The sequence below is a fragment of the Mastomys coucha genome, unplaced genomic scaffold (genome assembly GCF_008632895.1).
Source record: "Mastomys coucha isolate ucsf_1 unplaced genomic scaffold, UCSF_Mcou_1 pScaffold14, whole genome shotgun sequence".
NCBI classification, from domain to species: Eukaryota; Metazoa; Chordata; class Mammalia; order Rodentia; family Muridae; genus Mastomys; species Mastomys coucha.
Genome location: NW_022196896.1, coordinates 125452947 through 125474928, shown reverse-complemented (window position 1 = coordinate 125474928; position 21982 = coordinate 125452947). Strand labels below are relative to the sequence as shown.

Sequence of the window (21982 nt, the reverse complement as noted above, 5' to 3'; positions counted from 1 at the left end):
TCCCATGCATGTTTCCCTGAGACACAAGGAAGGCCACATGAAATATTAGTACATACATCTCCTTTTCAGCACCTGTGTTCTAAGGAGTGTAGAATTATAGGTAAAGTCAGTCAACAGAAAATAGATATATAGGGTTGGATTTTGGAGTCAGTTTACTTTCTATTTTGAAGGAAGTAAAAATCTCATTGCTATTGAGAAGGAAAGGGAATGACTCCTTACATGCAACAACATCAGTAGGATATGCTTATTAAAAGAATAAAGCAGGAATTAATATGGTTTACACATGTCTGCTAAAGGTCAACGTGTGGCAATTTCATTCTTTTTTACTTAATAAATAAATAAATAAATAAAAAGTTAATTTACACTCCAGATTTTATTCCCCTCCCGGTCCACCCTCCAACTGTTCCACATCCCATACCTCCTCCCTGGCCAACTGTCTCCATGAGGATATCCCCACCCCCACCAGACCTCTTAACTCACTGTGGTCTCCAGTCTCTTGAGGGTTAGGGGCATCTTCTCTTACTGAACCAAGATACAGCAGACCTCTGCTGTATGTGTGTTGGGGGCCTCATATCAGCTGGTGTATGCTCCCTAGTTGGTGGTCCAGTTACTGAGATATCTCAGTGGTCTAGGTTAATTGAATCTGCTGGTCTTCCTACAGGGTCACCGTCCTCCTCAGCTTCTTCCAGCTTTTCCCCAATTCAATCACAGGGGTCAGCTGCTTCTGTCCACTGATTGGGTGCAAATATCTGCATCTGACTCTTTCAGCTGCTTGTTGAATCTTTCAGAGGGCAGTCATGATAGGTCCATTTTTGTGAGTGCTCCATAGCCTCAGTAATAGTGTCAGGTCTTGGGATCTCCCATTGAGCTGGATCCCACTTTGGGCCTGGTGCTGGACCTTCTTTTTCTCAGGCTCCTCTCCATTTCCATCCCTGCAGTTCTTTAAGACAGGAACAATTATGGGTCAGAGTTTTGGCTGTGGGATGGCTGCCCTCTCCCTCACTTGATGCCCTGCCTTTCTGGTGGACGTGGGCTCTATGAGTTCCCTTACCCCAATGTAGGGCATTTAATCTAAGGTCTCTTTCTTTAAGTCTTAAGAGTCTCTTACCTCCCAGGTTTCTGGTGCATTCTGGAGGGTCCATTAACCTCCTATGTCCTGTGGTTGCTGGCCCTTGGGGCTTCAGTCCTTTTTCCTCACCCAATATTAGATCAGGTTCTCCTCTCCTCCCTCCTTCACCCCTGCCCCTTCCTCTTTCCCCCCCAGGTGCCTCCCTCCCCTGCCTTGTGATTGCTTTCTTCTCTCTCCCAAGTGGAACTGAGGTGTCCTCACTTTTTGAGTTCTGTGTACTGTATCTTGGGTATTCTGTACTTTTTCCCTCCTTTGGCTAATATCTACTTATTACTGAGTAGATACCATAAATGTCCTTTTGGGTCAGAATGACCTCACTCAGGATGATATTTTCTAGTTCCATCCATTTTCATGCAAAACTCAGGATGTCCTCATTCTTAATAGCTGAATAGTATTCCATTATGTAAATGAACCACATTTTCTGTATCCATTCTTCTCTCTTGAGATAACTGGTTTGTTTCCAACTTCTGGCTATCACAAACCAGGCCACTATGAACATAGTGGAACATGTGCCCCTTTGGCATGGTGGGGCATCATTGGGTATATTCCTAAGAATGGTATTCCTGGGTCTTCAGGTAATATTATTACCAATTTTCTGAGGAACCTCCAAACTGATTTCCAGAGTGGTTGTACCAGTTTGAAACCCCACTAGCAATGATGGAGTGTTCTTTTTCACTTCTCTAACATGTGTTGTCATCTGAGGTTTTGCTCTTAGCCATTTTGATTAGTGTGAGGTAGAATCTCAGGGTCATTTTGACTAGCATGTCTCTGATCATAAGGACTTTGAACATTACTTTAGGTGCTTCTCAGCCATTTGAGATTCCTCTCTTGTGAATTCTTAGTTTAGTTCTAGACCCCATTTTTTGACTGGGTTGTTTGGTTTTTATGGTGGTTAGCTTCTTAGGTTCTTTTATATATTTTGGATATTAGCCCTCTATCTGATGTGGGATTAGTGAAAAGTTTTTTCCCAATCTGTAGGTTGCTGATTTGTCTTAGTGACTATGTCCTTTGCCTTACAGAAGCTTTCCAGTTTCATGAGGTCCCATTTATCAATTCTTGATCTTAGAGGATGAGCCATTGGAGTTCTGTTTAGGAAATTTCCCCCTGTGCCAATGAGTTCAAGGCTCCTTCCCACTTTCTCTTCTATTAGACTCAGTGTATCTGGTCTTATATTCATTCTCAATGCTGAAGTTTTGACTGACAGGACCTTTATGAAGTGATTTAAAAAAGACTAAGCCACCATAAATGAATTAATTCCATAACCACAAGAGTGGTTTGCTATTTTGAGTCTAGATTTGCTAGAAACGTAAATTCATTCACTTCTGATTCTCTTACAGTTTTCTGCCCATGTGCCTTCCATTACAGCATTAATTTCCTTTCCAACCATGCCCTTGATCATGAATTTTTTTCAACCCCCAGAACTGTTAGAAATAAATTTTCTTCAAGAGATCTAAAGTGTTTAGATATCTTTTACAGCGGGGGAAAATTGACAAGAGAGATCAAGTAGCTGATCTGGCTGAACTATAATTATGACAATTTTGAAAGTAACTTAATTTCTCAGGGTAGTGAAACTGCTGAGGAGAGAGTGACAAGTGAAAGGCAAAAGCTTGGAAACCTGAAAGCACAGCAGGAAATCTCCATACTTGACTGACAGTCATAAAGGGGACTCCCATATTCGCGTTGACTCAGAGTGACTGTGATCTTGGAGTTCAACTATGCTCTGAGAACTGAACACGGGACATCTAGTGGCTGTAGACAGAAGCAGCAAGTATATAGCTCATCTTCACTGTTAAGTAGAATCATACTTTTTTTTTTTTTCTTCAGAACTAGGGACAGACTTTGAAAAGAGGAATCATGCATGAAGACACAGGCTCAATCTTGTCCACACATCATAGGAAAAGTTAAGAGGAGTCATTAGCTTGGATTCTTCTGGTGTCTATATTGCTCTCTAAGAATGCAGAGTCCCTCAGTCTATCTGATTCCTTGAACCTGCCCTGGCTCAAAGTGTGAACCTATTTAAAGATAGACAGTTGTTGAGCTACACTCCATTAATGAACTGCCATTTAGGAGCACAGTGAGAAAAAATTATTCAGGGTACAGAGCTGGGAGCAAAATTCCTGCTTGCCATTTAATATGGAGACCGAAGTGGTCTAAAGCATACATAAGTAGCAACTCCTCAGTTGTGATGAATGACCATAGATAATGGTCAATACACTAGAGAATAAAAGAAATATCACAGCGTCTCAAGGACACATACATACATTAGCCAGACTTGAAAAATGGGAAAACGTATATTGATCATCTTGGCTCACTTTCCTGAACAAGTGAACACTTACCCAAAGTGGAACTCACAACCTAGTGGTGAGAAATTGAGTTTGTATGCTCGTCAAGTGCCTTCATTCACCAATGCTGGAATAAAAGCATGCACTTTATCACCAATAGCTTTCCTTACAAATACAATGACAACCCTTGAATTCTGCAGGATTTCGATTTGGAGACTGATTGCATTCTTCTGATAATTTCTTAGCAACAGCAGTTATTTAACAGTAGAATAATTGCATAGAAATGTTTCCATTTTGTAAAGAGATGCAATACAACCATATAAAAATTCAATATCTACCCTAGTTTGGGTATTTCTCCTTTAACTTTGAAGTATTGATCAGAATGACCATTACCTGGCTTGCATAATAGTCATCATATCTATATATTTCACAAAGTATGGCTTCAGACCAAAGGAATAGCTAATGACAAAGGAGATCCATTAATTGACTTATTAATGGACCTTGTGGTTCACTGATTTTAGCATTTTCCTCTAGATGCCATAAGTAAATGGCCTTAAAAGACAGAGTGATAGTCTATTTTGGGGACAGCTTAGAACCCAATGTTAGTCAGGAGTGTGTGTTTGTGAGTGCATATGTGTGTATGCATGTGTATGTGCAATTTTAAAGATTGTAGTATATACACTTATTAATAATAAAAATATAGCAATGTATCTTCTAAAGCAGAGAGAGAGTAGTTTGAGGATTATGTGCTAGAAGTGACACTCTAATTTCTTATTGCACCCTGTCAGTTGGTGATTCTCTTTTCCAGTTCTATACAAAGCCCAGGGAGTTCAATGGGGTTGTGAACACTGAAACATCTAACTGAGTGATACATACATCTGCTGTAGAAAATGGTTAATATACCAAAAAATAAACAAAATTTCATAGTGACCCAAGGATACATGAATACATTAGTTAGAGTTGAAAAATTGGAACAAAAAGTATGACAAAGATTCACATATTGCAACTTATTTTTGTATCAATTCATTATCTTTCTATTTTAATCACTATGACTCAATGTTAAGACTGTTTTTGACATATACAAGTTGACACGCTTGGCTACACTCTAGTGGAAATCCTATAAACCACTACAGCTCTGGTATATTACTAACCACTGTCAGCCTAACGTTTCACAAAGATTTTCTAATAGGAAACATCTGCCAATTTTGTTGTTTGTTTGTCTGTTTTCAGTTTTGCTCATTTTGGAATTAAATATGGGGCTCAGTTGCAGTTTCCTGTGTTTTACTGTCTTCAAATTCCATTTCAGTACCTCAGTACACACTGCTTTTAATTTTTTCTTTGCTATATATGACATGACTGCAATAGTATTTTAAATAGAAGAAAGAAACACAGTAGAATTAAAGAAATTAAATTTCTTTACTCATTAAAATAATTTTAGTGTTTCATAACCTATACATAATGTTAGCATTCAAATATGTCTAGAAAGAGAGAATTAATACTTTGGACCCCTTCAGTAAATAGCAACATTAAAATCATTCTAATGACCTCTAAGTAACACTTTCACTGGAGGATTTAATAAATGCTCTCTGTTGTCAATATTTAAGACGACATTTATCCCAGGCAAAAATGATTTTTTGTTTCATTGAAAGGGCTGACCCAACATCATCTGTGTTACTTTTCTATCTTCACTGCAGACCCAAAGTCACAGAAGGAATGTCTCAGTAACACATAGCTCTGCCAGGAAACAATATACCATGCTGCATTCCTGTGCCATTGCTTCTTCAGCTTTCCTGGCCTTGAAATGTTTTCAATTTTGCCTAAATGATATGCTATTCAAGGAATGCAATTAGCATGGAATCCTTATTATAAAGGACCATCAGTCAAACTTATAGGCTCATCTCTGGTAAAAGGACAACATCTTTTCTATACATCTAGACTCAGATGGTGCTCAGATGTTGTGAAACATCACAGAGAAAAACTTCTTGAGTTTGATGAAAGCAGAACAATTGATTCTTTTTCCTTACGTACATGACTTTGTCTTTGCCATGAAGAATATTTGGAAACATTTTTATTGATAAAGCAATGTAGAATACCTAAGTGAGATTGCTCCAAACTTAAAATCATCATACATTTAACCTATTGATAAAGCATTTTCTCATTTTTATTCATTATAATTAAAATATAATTTAGTTTTTCTTCATTCATTTCTTCTACCCAGCCACATTCAATTTCCTTCCCTCTGACTCTTCACATAAACTTCCCTGGACTCTCAAACTTCTAGTCTCTTTGAATTTGATTATTATTATTTACATGCACACACACATACATGTAAGTGATCACAAATTTATAACTACATTCAATGAACCTTCTCTTGATGTTTGCTTACATGTAGTTTTGGTAATAACCATTTTCTAGTGGGTAACAAATTAGGGGGCTCATCCCCAAGAAAGGTTAAGTTTTTTTTTTATTTAGATATTTTCTTTACTTACATGTAAATTTCTCCATTCCCAGTTTCCCCTCCAAAAAACAAAGAAACAAACAAAAACAACAAAAACAAACCCCTGTTGCCTCCCTCTTCCCCATGCCTGCCACCCCACCCTCTCCCACTTCTGGCCCTGGCATTCCCCTACACTTGGGGTCTCAACCACCAACCAAAGACTGCACATGGAGGAGTCTGATTGTTCAGGCAGCATGTGTATAGTAGAGGATTGCAAATTCAATCATCAATAGGAGGAGAGGACCTCAGCCCTGTGAAAGATGAAGTTTTACAGTAGCCAATGTTTGCCTGCAGTTTTTGCTGTTGTTGTTTAGTGATGAAACCCTGTGGGATTTTTATCTTCTATGTCAGCATACCCATTGATATTGTCATTTTTTTCTGGTCCTGTTTATACAGTCATTTCTAGGAAAGATGTTTCACAACAGACTTCCTGATTTACTGGGTCATACAACTTTTCAGCCTCCTCTTTGGAGATGTACACATACCCATAAATACAGGGCTATTCTGCAGATATATACTTGACAACTGGGCTGCCAACAGGCTGCCGATATCTGAAGTATGCCCAGTTGTGCTTTTCTGTGATTGTCTCCACTTGCAATAAAGAGAAGTTGCTTTGAGGATGTGTCAGGATATACACTGATCTGTCAGTATGAATCTCATTATTTTTTTTAAATATTTTATTGATTCTCTGTGAAGTTCACATTGTGTACCCCAGTCTTGCTCAACTCCCCTTCCTTTCACATCTGCCTTCTGCACTTGCAACCTCCCCTGAAAAGTAAGATAGAAAGTAAAAGTAAGGTAGAATTAAAAACAAACAAACTAACTAACAGACAAACACCGCTCTTGTAGGGGAAGCTTTCCATGCTATCACAGAGCCAGAGAATAATTGAAATAAAAATATGACAATTCATCTCATATGGTATGTTCTCCTATCAGTCTGGTAATAACACAAAAGAAATTGCTGATGAAATACTATTGTTTAGAGTATAATTAACAACAAATAGTCACGTGTTCTATATCAATAAATCATATTAACTGAGATAGCTTTGGGCAATGGAAAACAAACAGCTTTTAAGAGCAAACATAATTTTAATGAGCCATATTGGTTAGTGACTGGTGCATTTAAATCTCTCTATTATATATAATCAGATTACGCATTGATGTAAGAGATCTGGGCAAAATTGATGGAAAAACAAACAAACAGGTGAATTCTAAGATACATTGGAGCAATATATCTTTCCATTTGAACTGTAGTACTGGTGATACTGAATGATTTTTCCTGCTATTATCACAGCATCGCCATCCCTACCATCAGCATGTCTTTGCCATATCACAATGCTTAGATACTCCTGTTGAGTGAGATAAGACACAATGGATACAAGAGTACAGGCCATTTGCTTCTCAATTTCCACATTTCCCCTCTAGAGTATTTAGGACTCAGGCAACATTCCCTATTTCACTGAAGCTGATGGTCTCCAATAATTCTGTGCCCACTCTCTGGACCCTTCTTTCAGTGGTCCTGCCAATTTCAGGTCCATATCCCACAAAGTGTCTGGAGAACAGACACAGACATTGAACTAAGAGAGAAAAATCATTCAATGCTAATGCTCTTCACGTCTCAGGCAGCCTGGGACCTCTTTCTCTTGCTGCATCCAGTGACACTTATTTGTTTAATAGGCAATGTACGTAGTCAGCTCAAAGGGATGAGTTTTATAAATCATATAGTTGGGTGAATCAGTATTTATATACATAAAATGGCATATATTTTATTAGTAAACATATCTTGTGTACTTTTCCAAGTTTCAATGCTTATTCCTTTCTCAAGACTTTTCCATCATGATATTATATTATTTTACAATTTTCTTAGATATAATTAGACATTACCAGACCCTACTGGTGTGTAATATTTCATTGCCTTCCAGGTATTTTTTTCTTTTCTTTTATTAGATATTTTCTTTGTTTACATTTTAAATGTTATCCCCTTTCCCTGTTTCCCCTCCTGAAACCCTCTATCCCCTCCCCCTCCCCTCTCTTATCCTATTCTCCCACCCCCTTCTTCTATGAGGGTACTCCCCCACCTACCACCCATTCCTACCTCCCTTCACTGGCATCCTCTACCCAGGGGCATGAGTCTTAACAGGACCAAGGGCCTCTCCTCCCACTGATGCCAGACAAGTCCATCCTCTGTTGATGATTTAGTCCTTGGGAGGTCTGGGTGGGTATGGTTGGTTGATATTGTTCTTCCTAGGGGGTTACAAATCCCTGGTCCTAACAGTGTTCCTTTAGACCCCAGTTGAAAAGAGTAATAGAAAAAAGAAAGAAAGAATAATAGGAACATAGACTTGAACTTATTTGATTTCCATACCTTATCTCTTGTTGTTGGTCTTGCCATACTGATGTTTGAAATTTCATTAGAACAAATAGACAGCAATATTTTATATTTTGTATATTTACAATTAAGGTAAAAGTAATAAGTCAAACGGTATATCTCATCTCTAATTTCTTATTTTTTTTCCCTGAAATCAAAATCTCAAATCATCCAAACGTGTTGTTTCACACACAATGGACATTCAGTTACGAGAATACATTTGTCTTTGTATGGAAGGATGTCCTTTAAGACTAGTTGGCAAGTGAGCAACTGTGCTTATTTCCCAAAGTATAGCTGTGGAATTTGAAATAAATTTTATAGTGTCTGCTCACCAATATTTCTCTGGTAGTGTGCATTTCTGCTTAGGTTGCTTCTCTTGTTTGAAGTTTTGTGGATTTCACTCCTATTTTAGAAGCCAATGTGACAAGCTCATTTTATTTTTAGATTTCTTTTTGTAATATTAAAATGAAATGTTAAAATTCTACATGGAAAATATTTAATTTTCTTTATCATGTCTAAATTTAAAGTTATAATTGTTTAACCTTATGGATGCTTAAGCAGTCACCACCCCCTTTTCAGTTATTATGTACATCTCATTTGTACGTCTTCCATTCATTTACTGAAGTGGGTCTTTAAAAATGGAATAAAGATGCTGACGTGCAGCTCTGCACAGTTGATGGCTTTTAGGGGCTGAAAGGGCAGGGAAAAGGGGCTGGCTACTGGGGTTTGACAAGGCTCCGATGGGTATATTGAGAACAGAAATTAGACATTGTGTATTATCTTTTCTATTTTGAAAGAGAGTTGGATGGTCTACCTCAGAGGAAACTAAGGGGGTGTGGTCAGGGTGCATTATATATAAAACTCAAAATAAAAATAAAATATGCATCCTCACTTGGGCCTTCCCTGTGGAAGAGTTAGGGGAAGGAACAAAAAAAACTGAACAGGATGGCAACACCATAAGAAGACCAACAGTGTCAACTAACCAGTACTCCTGAGTGCTCCCAAGACTAAGCTACCAAAAAAAAGCATAAAGAGGCCAATCTGAGGCCTCTGGTCACATATATAGCAGAAGACTGACTGCCTTGTCTGGCCTCAGGGGGGGAGCATGGACATAATCCTATAAAGCCCTGATGGCTCCTGGAGGTAGGATGCCCAGAGAGGGGCACCCTTTCTGTGGCAAAGAGGAGGAGGGATAGGGCAATGGACTGTGTGAGGGGGAACTGGAAGTGTGAGCATCATTTGAGATATAAATAAGTAAAATAATTGAAAATAATAAAATATGCAAAATAAAGAAGAAACTTACATTAATGGTAATTTAAGCTCTTGTAGTCTTCCTTTAAAATGTATGGTGTATAAATGTTATAAAACTGTGAAATGTAATTTACCTACCTCATTTACTGCAATACAGTTCAAAACTTAGTGAAGTGGCTATTCCTGGTTGTTCTCTTGACTATATATGGAATGAACTACAATCTAGAATTGGAAGGCTCACCTCTGATTCAGATTTTGAGGCTGGAAGACTTAAGTTTCTGACCTGTATCTTGGCATGAAGATCTTAAGACATAATGACCATGAAAAGTTTAGACCCAGACAAGGTAGTACATGTCTTTAAGCCCAGGAGATTGAAGCAAAGAGAGCTCTAAGTTCAAAGTCCATCTAGGACAAAGCAACTCCCAGATACAGGCCTGGTAGTATACACCTTTAATCTGGGCCACACCTTCTGCTGGAGGCCTTCATAAGGACATTTGAAGATGGAAGATTCACTCTTCTTTGCCTGTTTGCATTTACTTGCCTGAACATCTGTTGGAACAAACTTCCACAGAAGACCAGCTGAAACAACTAGCCTCATGGCACTGAGCAACTACTAGATTCTTGGACTTCCATTCATAGCTGACTATTGTTGGGTTTTAGTTGGACTACAGACTGTAAGTCATCCCAATAAATTTCTTCAATATAGAGAGACATTCCATAAGTTCTGTGACTCTCGAGAACCCTGACTAATACACAGAGTGAGGTATGATAAATCTTTGCAGAGTAACCACCATAGGGAAAGGATCATTATGATAAATGTTTAAGAACAAATAGCATAGGACCTTATTACGGTATAAACTAAAAAGGAACATCTGTAAATAGAGAGCTGCCCTATAATAATAATAACCCTCATTTAAAAATAAGACTAGGAAAAAAAAAACAAAATAATGACAAAAACTCCTTATTCAGAAGCCTTAGTTTCCAAGTGTCTAATAGGAAAAAAATGACTAAATGATAGCAGATGAAAGGTTATCAAGGTGAAATCAGACAAGGTAATATATTCATCCCATATACATTTAGCTATTTACTCAATTTAGTAAGTTACAATCCATGACACTAGCATCCTTTCATTTTGTAAATACTTCGACAACAGAAATGCAGATTGTTTGAATAACTGTTTAAATGTGTGAACGTTACCTTCAAATCCAGAACATTAAGTCCTGTCAATCGGAAGTTCATAATAGTATATATCTGATGCTAAGTTTATGTTCTAAATGATTTAATCATAACATTTTAATGTCTTGAAAGCACATTGCACAAGAGAATTTAAAAACATTGGTGTCATGGTGGTCCTAGGACAGATTATACCACTATCCTTTGACATCTCCCAACAGGAAACCTTTGCATGAATCAGAAAACAAACTCTCAGTTGTAGTTAAGACACAGATTGCTTGCAGCTATACAATTTAAAATTCCCCCTGTCCTCTAGATGTGCTATGGCAGCTACTACTCTATCCAATTTGAGCAGTCCCTTTCACACCTGCTGTCAGAAAATTCTACCTTAATATCTTCGCACTTTTGTGTCCCCAGCTCCTTGTGTCTGTATTCTTGTGTGCAATGATCAGACAAGTTTGACTTTTCCCTCTTTGCTTCCTATCATGATGATAGCCTTCCCAGGTGACACACACATGAAGCTATACAATATAATCTTCACCAAAGCATTTGATAATGATATTAAAGGAGGCAGGAAAACATCCTGCAAGATATTTAGTCACTTGTACGGATTCACATTCAACCCAACAGGCACTTCCTTCCTTAGTTATAGGGCTCTTTGATGTCTGTCCAGAGTCTGCTACTTGACTGGCTAACCTGGCTAAAGTTCCTGTATGACTTCTAAGCATTGACTTCCCTTTGGGACTCCCCTTTCTGTCCCTTCTGTTACTTATCTTTATTATTCTAAAAGCAAAACTAAATCCTTTCATAGTTTAAATTATATTCTAAAGCCCTCTTTAATTGGTGCTCAATTATTAGGTCTAATAAAAACATTTACTTTCCTATTGGAAACTTTCCCAGAGGGAAATAGGCAGAGTCTGCATTTTGACGGCAAGATTGTTACGTTTTCCAGGTCAAATGGGCAAAAATCTAAAAATTCCTGTACTCTTGATGCTGTGTAATGATGCTAAAGACTAGTGATGTGGGACTTAAAACAAGTGTGCTCTCTGAAATCATAAATCAGATTTCCTTCAAGCTACATTTAATGTGTGGTAGTTCTAAGACTTTCTTTTACTATCAGCTCAGAATTTTTCAGGATTTACTATCAACTTGATCTTCACTGCTCACATGAAGGACTTCTTAACTTTATTGCAAAATACCTATTGCAAAATATCTATTGTAGTTTATGTCATATCTGAAGCTATAAACAGAAACGTTGAACAAGTAACAGTAATTCTTACTGTTTTAATATGATCAATTGTTAGTATTTCAAGGAGATTTTTTTACGATAATATTCATAAAGATAATTGGCTTGCTGTTGAATTCATTATTAAAATTAGCATATGGAAGTATTTCTGTCACCTGAGTACCGTTTTATTGTCTCTGGTCATTCTTGAAGTTATTCACATCTCTGATGTCAAAGTCTGTAAAACATTTCATCTTCATTAAAAAGCATAATTTTAGGTTAAAAAGGATGAGGTTACCTAAATGGAACAAAACCCGCACGTATTCCTATTGAAGGCACAGGAGTAAGTCTCTGTGAGTGTTTCTGAATATTAAAGTTTATTGGTGATTTTTCAAACTTCACCAATTGCCTTTGTTAAGTTGCTGCAAAACGTCAGTGGTTTCATTTTATTTATTTTACTTTCTTTTTCTTTTTTTGTAAATTGTTACAGTTAAATTTAGACTTGTAAGTAATTTTGCCTCATATTCACTGGTACTTTTAGAGAGTGCTGCTCAGGTATTACCGTAGTTTTTGAGAAGAACCTGCATTACTGCAACAGTATTGTATGCAAGTCCATGAATGTATACTTGGTCTGTATAAACCAAAATTATAATGACATTACAAGAAATGAGGGATAGTATCAATTTATTTTATAGATGCAAAAGCAAGAGCTTTCAGAAGACTGTAATTTCCACTTCATTTTTTTACCATGTCTATGTCAAAAAGCATTTTTAGCTCGATCTTTCACCGTCTCACAAAAATTCTCAAATAATCCCCAAAGAAAGGCATTCATGCATTTGATGTTTCCAGTTCAGCAGTGAAACTAAACCTGAAAACTTGCCTTATTCTTTCTATATTTCTTGAAAAACTAAAAAAGTACAGGTAGGTAACATATGAAGTTATTCTTCATTTTTGAACAATGATATGTAAAACTTTATATAGGAAGTAATATGTTATTCTGAAAACAATATTAAAATGTGCAAGTGAAGTTTTCATAAAGGATTAAAATTAATGTTGAATGTTTTTGCAATTTTTGAAGATGAAGCAAAAACTAAAATTTTCTAAGAGGGATTATTTGTTTTAATTTTATCTTTCAGTACTTAAACCTACATGAAATATTGTATTTTCTTAATACATGCTTAACTGCCAATGTACAAGGGCCAGCCATGCAAATATCATTTTAAATTGTTTAAATACAAGGTTTCACTCATAGCCATGCTTGTTTGAACTTTTTTTTCACTCATCTGGTGATACTCTTTTAGAATACTTCAGAAGATCTACAAGTGGTTCTATTTAAAGGAAGTAAATTATTAAGGCATGAGCTCAAGAGTTGTATAGCTATTCCCACCTTTCTATTTTCATTGGCATTTAAAAGACACAGGTTTAGAAACAATCAGTCTCACACACCTACCATTGTACCGTTGCCTGCCACGATGCTCTTGGCTGTCAGCATGGCTTTCTGACCATGATGGAATATCACCTCCTCACATGCTTGCTAGCATGGCTTCCCCCCAGTTGTAGACTGTATCTTCTAAGACCATACCTGCTCCTATGGCTTCCCTGCTGTAGCATATTGTTTATCCTCAGTACATGAGCTAAAAATAAATTTCCTTATCTATCTTGCTTATTTTAAGTATTGGCTACAGTGATGAGACAATAAACTAACTGAGAAAAATTAGTGCTGTGGTACTGAGGTTGCAGCTATGATAAGCCTGGCTGCGTTGCTCATAGATATTTGAAAATTTTATTACAGGGATGTGGAAGGATTTCACTATTTAGGATTGAATATCTGCAGACTGTAATGGCTCTTCTAGCAAGATTCTGAAGTAAAGAATCCTAATAAGAAAGTGGACTGTAGATCCAAGCTGAAGTAGGCAACAGAAAGAAACTTGAATTTTATTGCAGATTATAATTGAAGTTATTCACATTACACTTTGGCAAATAATATATCTTTGGTTCATGTCCTAAAACTTTGAATAAAGCAAATGTTTTAAATAATGAATGAATTTACTTGACAGATTAAATTTCAAGACAGAAGAGCACCCAGGTAATGGCATGATTATTGCTTATTGCTTTCAGCCCAATTCACAGAAGGAAAGAACAGGAGGCAGGGAAGAAAGATATAAAATTTGAACAGTTTGGTGAAAAAGTGAATGGGCACATTTGAAATTTCAGATGATGTGGTTGTATTGGTTTTACTATTGCCGTGATAAGATACTTTGACATAAAAATACAAAACCAAAACAGCAGAAAGAAGTTTGAATCGGCTCCCTGTTTAAGGATACAATTTGTTATATTAGAAGAGTCCCATTAGAACAGTACCATGAGGCAGCTGCTCATGGTACGTCCAGAGTATAACGCAGCTCACTTTCTCATGTTTATGCAACCAAGATCAATTCCTGGGAATGGAGCCACAAGAGGAATGTTTCACCCTAAAGGAATTAACCTAATTGTGGTAGTGCCCCACATGTGCACAAAGAGGCTCATCCCCTGTCGAATCTAGATCTTATCAAGTAGACATTGAGATTAATAATCAAAATAGTTCAGGGAAAAAACAAACCAAGCAAACAAATAAAATCTAAACACACAAACAAAAAACTGTCAAGGTGATAAGAGAGTTATCAACTAAATACAAAATTTTAAACTGTTAAAAACAGATATTATAAACTGGGTTGTTTTATATGAAGATCAAAACTAAAATTTTCTGTGTTATTCTACATCAGCATAATTGTAACATAAAATATCTAGGTATGGATTATACAGATAATTGTTAAACAGGCACATTTGTGTTTCAGATGCTTATTAAACATGCTCATTTTGGAGTATAAAAAATAGAATTTTAATTCTGATCTGTGACACTATGACACTAGCAACAATATTTTGAGTGCAAGATTTGACCTGTCAAGGATCCAGAGAGTAAAAATGTAAATTGTTTTGAAAGGAAAATCAGCGAGCAGAGAGTTCTGTCATCTGCATTCCTTTCTCAAAACCTACATTCTTTGGAAATATTTTCCAAGGTTAGTTGGTCAAGCACTCACAGGATGCTGAAGTTAAGGAAAATGATGGGCAGAACACAATTCAAGCTGATAATGTGATATGATGTGGTCATCACTGTGGAGCTAGGGCTGCAGTCATGGAAAAAGGCAAAAGCTATCATATGCTAAAGGCTTGCTTGTAAATTCTATAGACTATTTCAGTGCAGACTGCATGGCATCATCAGATTATTGGCAAAGAGACCTTGATAGACCATCACAAAATCTGTAATGTTACAATGATAACCCTGGGACTTTGGCAATGCCAGAGACATAAGGTACTGGCTAAGGAAAACTACAGGTGTCAAGCAGAGCCAGCCCAAAAGAGAAGCCACATGCTCCATTGGGAACTGAACCCAGAAGGGAGAGAATCCCAAAGACAGAGGCTGTACTCACCATCCCAAGGTTCAGAACATGGAGCTTCAAGGGTTTGAAGAATTCCCTTATGGATTTGCATTATTGCTTTGATCCAATATTTTCTTGATATCTCTATTACCTTGGTTTTGAGAATATTATGTTTTTTTGTTTCAAAAGCATTACTTGAAAGAAATTAGAGGGTTCATTGTGAAAGTTCCCCTTGAGTGGCTGAAGGAGACTGTATTTTTTAACACTGCTGGAACTGTTAGCCTTTGAGGGCTTTTGAAGGCAGAGTGAATGTATTGTATGGCACAGCCATGAACTTGGAAGATTCAATATAATTTATGCTGCAATTTGAAAATAAAATACCATTACGAGCTCATCTAATCAAACAATGTCTCTGTAGGGGGGACCACTGTTTTAGGAGTTTGTTAGAATTTAGCAGTAGTGTCTACTGGGAAGCAAGGGGCCACAGGCAATAGAACAAGCGTATGGCTCTGCCTCTGTTCGTCAGCCTTCGCCAGGATTCCTCCACTTGGAAACACTCTCATCATTGTTTAACCCTAAAATTATTCATTTTAATATTTTTTTCCTTTTACTACAATAGAGTTCCTTCTCATGTGATATATCTAGATTATGATTTCTTCCTTTACTACCCCAGTTCTTTCACCTCTCTCATCCTATTTGAATACACATTCTTTCTGTCTCTCCTTAGAAGACAAATTTCTATATTATTAGCACTTTGATTAGCTTCAAAGTGCTAATTATATAAAATAAAATAGGCAAAATGAGATGAAACACAAACCACTATATTGGAATTGGACACAATAAAAAAAGAAAAGAAAAGGAAAGAGCCCAAGAGAAGGTGCAAGAAATAAAGACCCATTCACCCACACCCTCAGGAATCCCATAAAATTCAGTAAAATGAAAGCTATATATGTACATAAAAGACCTGTAGAGTAAAATAAGAGATTAAATAGCATATATAAATAAAAATATAGAATAATAAAATAAAAATTAAAGTAGAAAAAATAAAGGAAAGAAGGAAGGAATGAGGAGAAAGTAATAGAGCAAGGCAGAGGAGAGAGAGAGAGAGAGAGAGAGAGAGAGAGAGAGAGAGAGAGAGAGAGAGAGAGAGAGCTCCTTGGCATGACATTTTGAGACAAGGAATCTATAAAGGTGTGGTTGAGTAGATTTTCTGTTGGCATACATTTAATTCAAAATTATTGTTTAACTTGAGAAAGAGTTTAGAGAAACAAGAATGTTTTAAGGGAGAGGTAGAAGGGAAAATGTAAATACAGCATTCTTATATAAAATTCTCAAAAATGTTAATTTTATATGATAGATTAAGAATAGTTTGTTTTGTAAGTGTTACTACCTTGGAAGAAATCAACTTTTCATTTGCAAGTGATTATCAAATGGCAATTGCTTCCATGTTAGGGATGGGAGCATGAGTCAAATTCTACTTTCACTTCTAGGGAGCCATCTGGTACAGAGTCATGCAAGCCCTGTGCAAAGATCCTGTTGATTTAGATTGTCCTCTTTCTAAGTGTCCTGCATCCCTTGTGCCTCCTACACTCTTTGTGCCTCCTCTTCTTTGGTGTTCTTTTAGACAAGAGTGGAGGTCTTTGATGGAGACGTCCTATTTAAGGCTGAGTGTTCCAAGGTCTCTCACTCTACATATAATATCAGGCTGTGTGTCTTTATATTTGTTCCCATCTGATGCGGAAGAAGCTTCTCTTGTGATGTCTGAGCAAGACATGATTTGAGTTTGGCAGAATGCCACATGTCATGAGAAGTATTTATTACCATTTTTACTTGTTTTGAAATAAAGTAGTATTTGGTTTCCCTTAGGTCCCTGGACTATTTTGACTTAGGTACATAATCCTCCAAAGAGTATTATATATGGGTTCCATTCCATGGAGCAAGCCTTAAATCACAGCACATATTTGTTGGTTACTCCCACCAGCTTTGTTTTACCACAGCTCCAGCATTTCTGTCAGGTAGGGTACCATAGTGGGTCAAAGAGTTTGTGCTTGATTTTTCCCCCATGTTTCATTGGTAACATGTAGAGTACTTGAAAAACAATTTCTTAACCCAGAAACAAAATAAGCTCTTTGGCTTTCAATTATTTGAAGATTGACTTAATTTGAATTTCTGTTGTTTGATAAAAGATTGTCCAAAACCACTTTGGGAATGAAATGGGTTATTTAGCTTTCAAAGTAAAGTCTATCTTAGAAGGAAGGGATTTTATAAATTTAAGGCAAAAACACAAACAAAAAAAAAACCCAAGTCCAAAAACAAAACCAAACCAAACCAAACGAACCAACCAAACAAACAAACTAACAAAAAACTAGACTAAAGTCTAGTTACTAAAGGCAGGAATTAAAGCAGAAACTGTGGATTAATAATTCTTCAGGTTTCAGTTCTGCCAGGCAACCTGAGGGAAACACTTTCTCAGTTGAGATTCCTCCTTCGAGATAACTCTAGATCATGTCAGATTTATAAAAACAAACAAAAAAACAAACACACAGTATGAAACCACCAGGTTCTGAAATTATAAGTATCCTGGGTCTTCTTTCTGAATGACTAGCACTTTAGTCATCTATATTCAAAAGCAGCTCGTTTTATTTTTTATTCTTTTAAAAAAGTAAGCTTCATGTTTCATTGTACACCATCTGTAGAATTTTATGCCATCAAAAATATGTAAACTTTAGTGCCTTAATGTCCTTGATACCATTTATTGTTTGACATTTCATATTTACCTAGTATGATAGAAGTTGCTCCTGGTATCAGTTCCTAGGAAAAACTATTTTTAAATCTATTGTAGTTTTTTGTTGATGTTTGTCTGATTCTGAAAAAAAAAAATCAGTTGCTAAGTGCTTTAGTATATGATAATTGAATAATTCAAGAAAAATAATTGCAAAAAATGTAAATAGTATTTCAATACATCATTTTTCTCGACAATCTAATACAGTCTATAAGATTTTTCAACTAATTTGAATTTTACTTTATTAATTTCCTATTCTTATGACATTTAGTTATGTGAATAACATTAAAATGGAAGGTGTATCTCTGTAGGAATTTGCATAGATGTTTTACAGTCATCTTAAATTTGATGGAGTACTGTACTATGAATTTTGAGCTCTTATCGTCTCAACACACAAACAACTCAGCACAGAACAGACCCTTTCTTAGCTTTTTAGACTAGTCAATTAATGCCTTCTTGAACAAGGCTATTAGTAGTTTTAAAACAATAAAATAACAATTTAACATTTTATTTAATCTATGTTAGTTAGTTTAGACTTAAACTAACTAACTTGTCCTTAGACTTGTTCAGCATTTTTAACAAAACAGCAGTGTATAGATCAAAGTGGAAAAAATAGTAGCTGTCAGATATACTGATGTGCTGAGAAGAAAATCAGATCCTGTCTTCTTTCATGGTAGAAAATGCTTAGAAAGCTTAAGAACGGTGATAAAGAAAACTTTAACTGAAAAAAGAAATTAGAGAACATTTTAGAGAATGAGAAATTTTCCTTAGACTCACAGAGAGGAGGATGAATATTTTGAAAATAATTACACTACTAAAGATATCTAGAGATTTGGATCAATGTCCATCAAAATTCCAGTGAAAATATACAAACAAACTAACAAACAAACACAACTAGAAAAGGAAATCTTGAAAGTCAAATGGAAACATAGACTACCCTAAAAGGTAAAATAAATTCTATGAAGAAAGCACAATGCAGGAGTTATCAAAATAATTAATTTCAAATTACAGTGTAGAAATCCAGCAAGAAGAAACGGCTCTGGCAAAAACAAAAACAAAAACAAAAACAAAAACAAAAACAAAAAAAAACAAAAAACAAACAAACAAAAAAAAAACAGGCATGTAGTCCAGTGGCCTAGGATAGAGGTCCCAGATAGTAACTCCTACAGCCATAGCCAGCAGAGTTTGACAAAGCCTTCTACGCTGGACGTTGGTGAAAATACAACCTCTTCAACAAAAGGTAAAGTGCAAAATGGAAGCATACATTCAGAAGACTGATTATCTAGCTCCCCACCTCTGACTGTGTATAAAAATTCAAAGTGTACTAGATACCTAAAATAAGTTGGGTAGCTTTAAGATTGTGAAAGGACAATATGGAGAAAGAGAAGGTCTACGGTCATACCACCCTGAACGTGCCCGATCTTGTCTGATCTCAGAAGCTAAGAAGGGTTGGTCCTGGTTAGTGTTTGGATGGGAGACTGCCTGGGAATACTGGGTGCAATAGGCTTTAAAAAAAAAAAAATAAACAAGAAAAGAAAGAGAGATGGTAAGCTATTTGGCTACTAACAGAGTCTAGCAGGAGGGTGTGGAGAATACAAAAAGGCATAGTGAAAATCATAAATATGAGAAAGACAAAATAGTATATCTATGTATATATATGTTTAAAGATAGCACAATAAATTTACATTTATTTATGTATCAACTTGTAAACTTGTAAAATGTAGATTAATACTTCCTGTTTTGAGATCCTTGTTCTCTAATTGAACCTAAATTTACTGTCTTGTCCTATTTTATGCACAGAAGGTTAATTTATTTAAAATATATTCATAGCACATAATACATTACATATCTTTCTACTTTTACTTAAAAATTTACATTTTAATATTGGCATCAAATATCTCATGAACAAGCAATAAATACATTTGAGATGAAAAAGGAATGAATGTGAAGAAATTTATCCTTGCATTTTACAGCTGTCTACTTATCTCTGAAAGTCATGAGCATCATTTCTTCTTAAGCGTGACAGCTTCTTCTGTCCTAAAGCATTGTTAACAGGTTACAATATCTCTCTTTGAGAATGTTCTACTATTACAGACAAATTAACCTGAGAGCTGCAACATAGTTTATAAATAGACATCTCACATGATGTGAATGTCACTCTTATGTAAGTATAGCTTTTCCCCATGTACTATTTATCCATTCAACTCTAACTTTATCGTGTATACCATGTGGTCAAGTACAGTGTCATTTCGAGAACTTTTCAAATTTACACGAAGACATATCATGCTTTCTGAGCATCACCACGCCACATCATTTGTAAATTCTTTAAATATCGCTCATTAGGAAACTTGTACTAACCTTCCAAATCCAGGATATTTTGATGAGTTGTTGCAATAGTAACTTGATCCCTATTGATAAAATATAGACTGCAAAAATACTTTGGGTAAGAAGTGAGAGACTCTCACGACTCAAAGAGAGGGACCTTAGATGAAATGCCCTGTGTTGGATAGAGGGAACTTGTAGAGTCCACCTCTAGCATGGAGTGAAGGATGGGGTTGCTGCCATCCCACAGTAAAAACTCTGACCCATATTTGCTTCTGTCTGAAAGAACTTCAGGGATGGAAATGGAGAGGAGCTTGTGGAAAAGAAGGTTCCGTGATAGGTCCAAAGTTGATTCCAGCTTAATAGGAGGTCCCAAGACCTGACAACCTTAGGGAGGCTATGGAGTGTTCACAAAAATGACTGCCCTCTGAATTACCCAACAAGCAGCTGAAAGAGTCAGATGAAGATATTTGCATCCAACCAATGGACAGAAGCAGCTGACCCCTGTGCCTGAATTAGGGGAAACCTAGAAGAAGCTGAGGAAGAAGGTGACCCTGTAGGAGGACCAGCAGTCTCAATTAACCTGGACCTCTGAGATCTCTCAAACACTGGACCACCAACCAGGCAGCATACACCAGCTGATATGAGGCCCCAACACATAAACATCAGAGGACTGCCGAGTCTGGGTTCATTCAGAGATGATGTACCTAACCCTCAAGAGACTGGAGGCCTCAGGGAGTTTAGAGGTCTGCTGGGGTGGGGGTGGGGGTTGGGGACACCTTTGTGGAGACAGGAGGCAGGGAGGAGGTATGGGATGTAGATCAGTCGGAGGGTGGACCAGGAGGGGGAATAAAATCTGAAGTTTAAATTTAATTAGTTAATTAATTAAAATGTGCATTATTCCTAAGATATAAAAGACCTCCCTGTGCATTAACCACTTGCCTTCTACATACTTTATTTACTGTGGATATACTCTTTTAAGGCATATAAGAAAACCTATAAGTGCTTTATTCAGTTGTGATATACTAAAAAGGTTTTATTATGATTTCACTTTGTACTAGATTCCTAAATTAAAACATTTTTTATTTATCTTTCTTAATAAAACAGTACCTCAAGCTATCTCAATAATTTATAAAAATGTATAGATACTGTCTTCTCATAGCAAACCATTGTTATGCTTTCTGCCTCTGTTCATCTCATGTTGGGAACCATGAGAGCCCTGAGATAAATATCCTGCCCCAGCTAATTGAGAACCCAGAGATTAACATCCTGCCTGACAATCACAAGGATGTGAACCTGGAGATTAACATCCTGCCTGACAATCACAAGGATCCGGCTTGGCCCTGGGAAAAGAACATTCACGGAAATCCACCCCCTCTCCACCTGTCATCCACCCACTCCCCACCTGTCACACTGGAGCTCAACCCTAGAAGATCTTGTAAACTTCCATCTCCCTCCTTCCTCTCCCTCTCCCCTCCAAGATTTTTGCTTTAAATATGGTCGGCTACACTAAGTAAATGGCTCTTGACAAGCAATG

The 21982-nt window shown here is 36.6% G+C and overlaps 1 pseudogene; it reads left to right on the top strand.

The window, feature by feature from the left end:
* Positions 1–19511: 19511 nt before the first annotated feature.
* On the top strand, positions 19512–19630 carry LOC116089666 (annotated as a pseudogene).
* The last annotated feature ends 2352 nt before the right edge of the window (positions 19631–21982 follow it).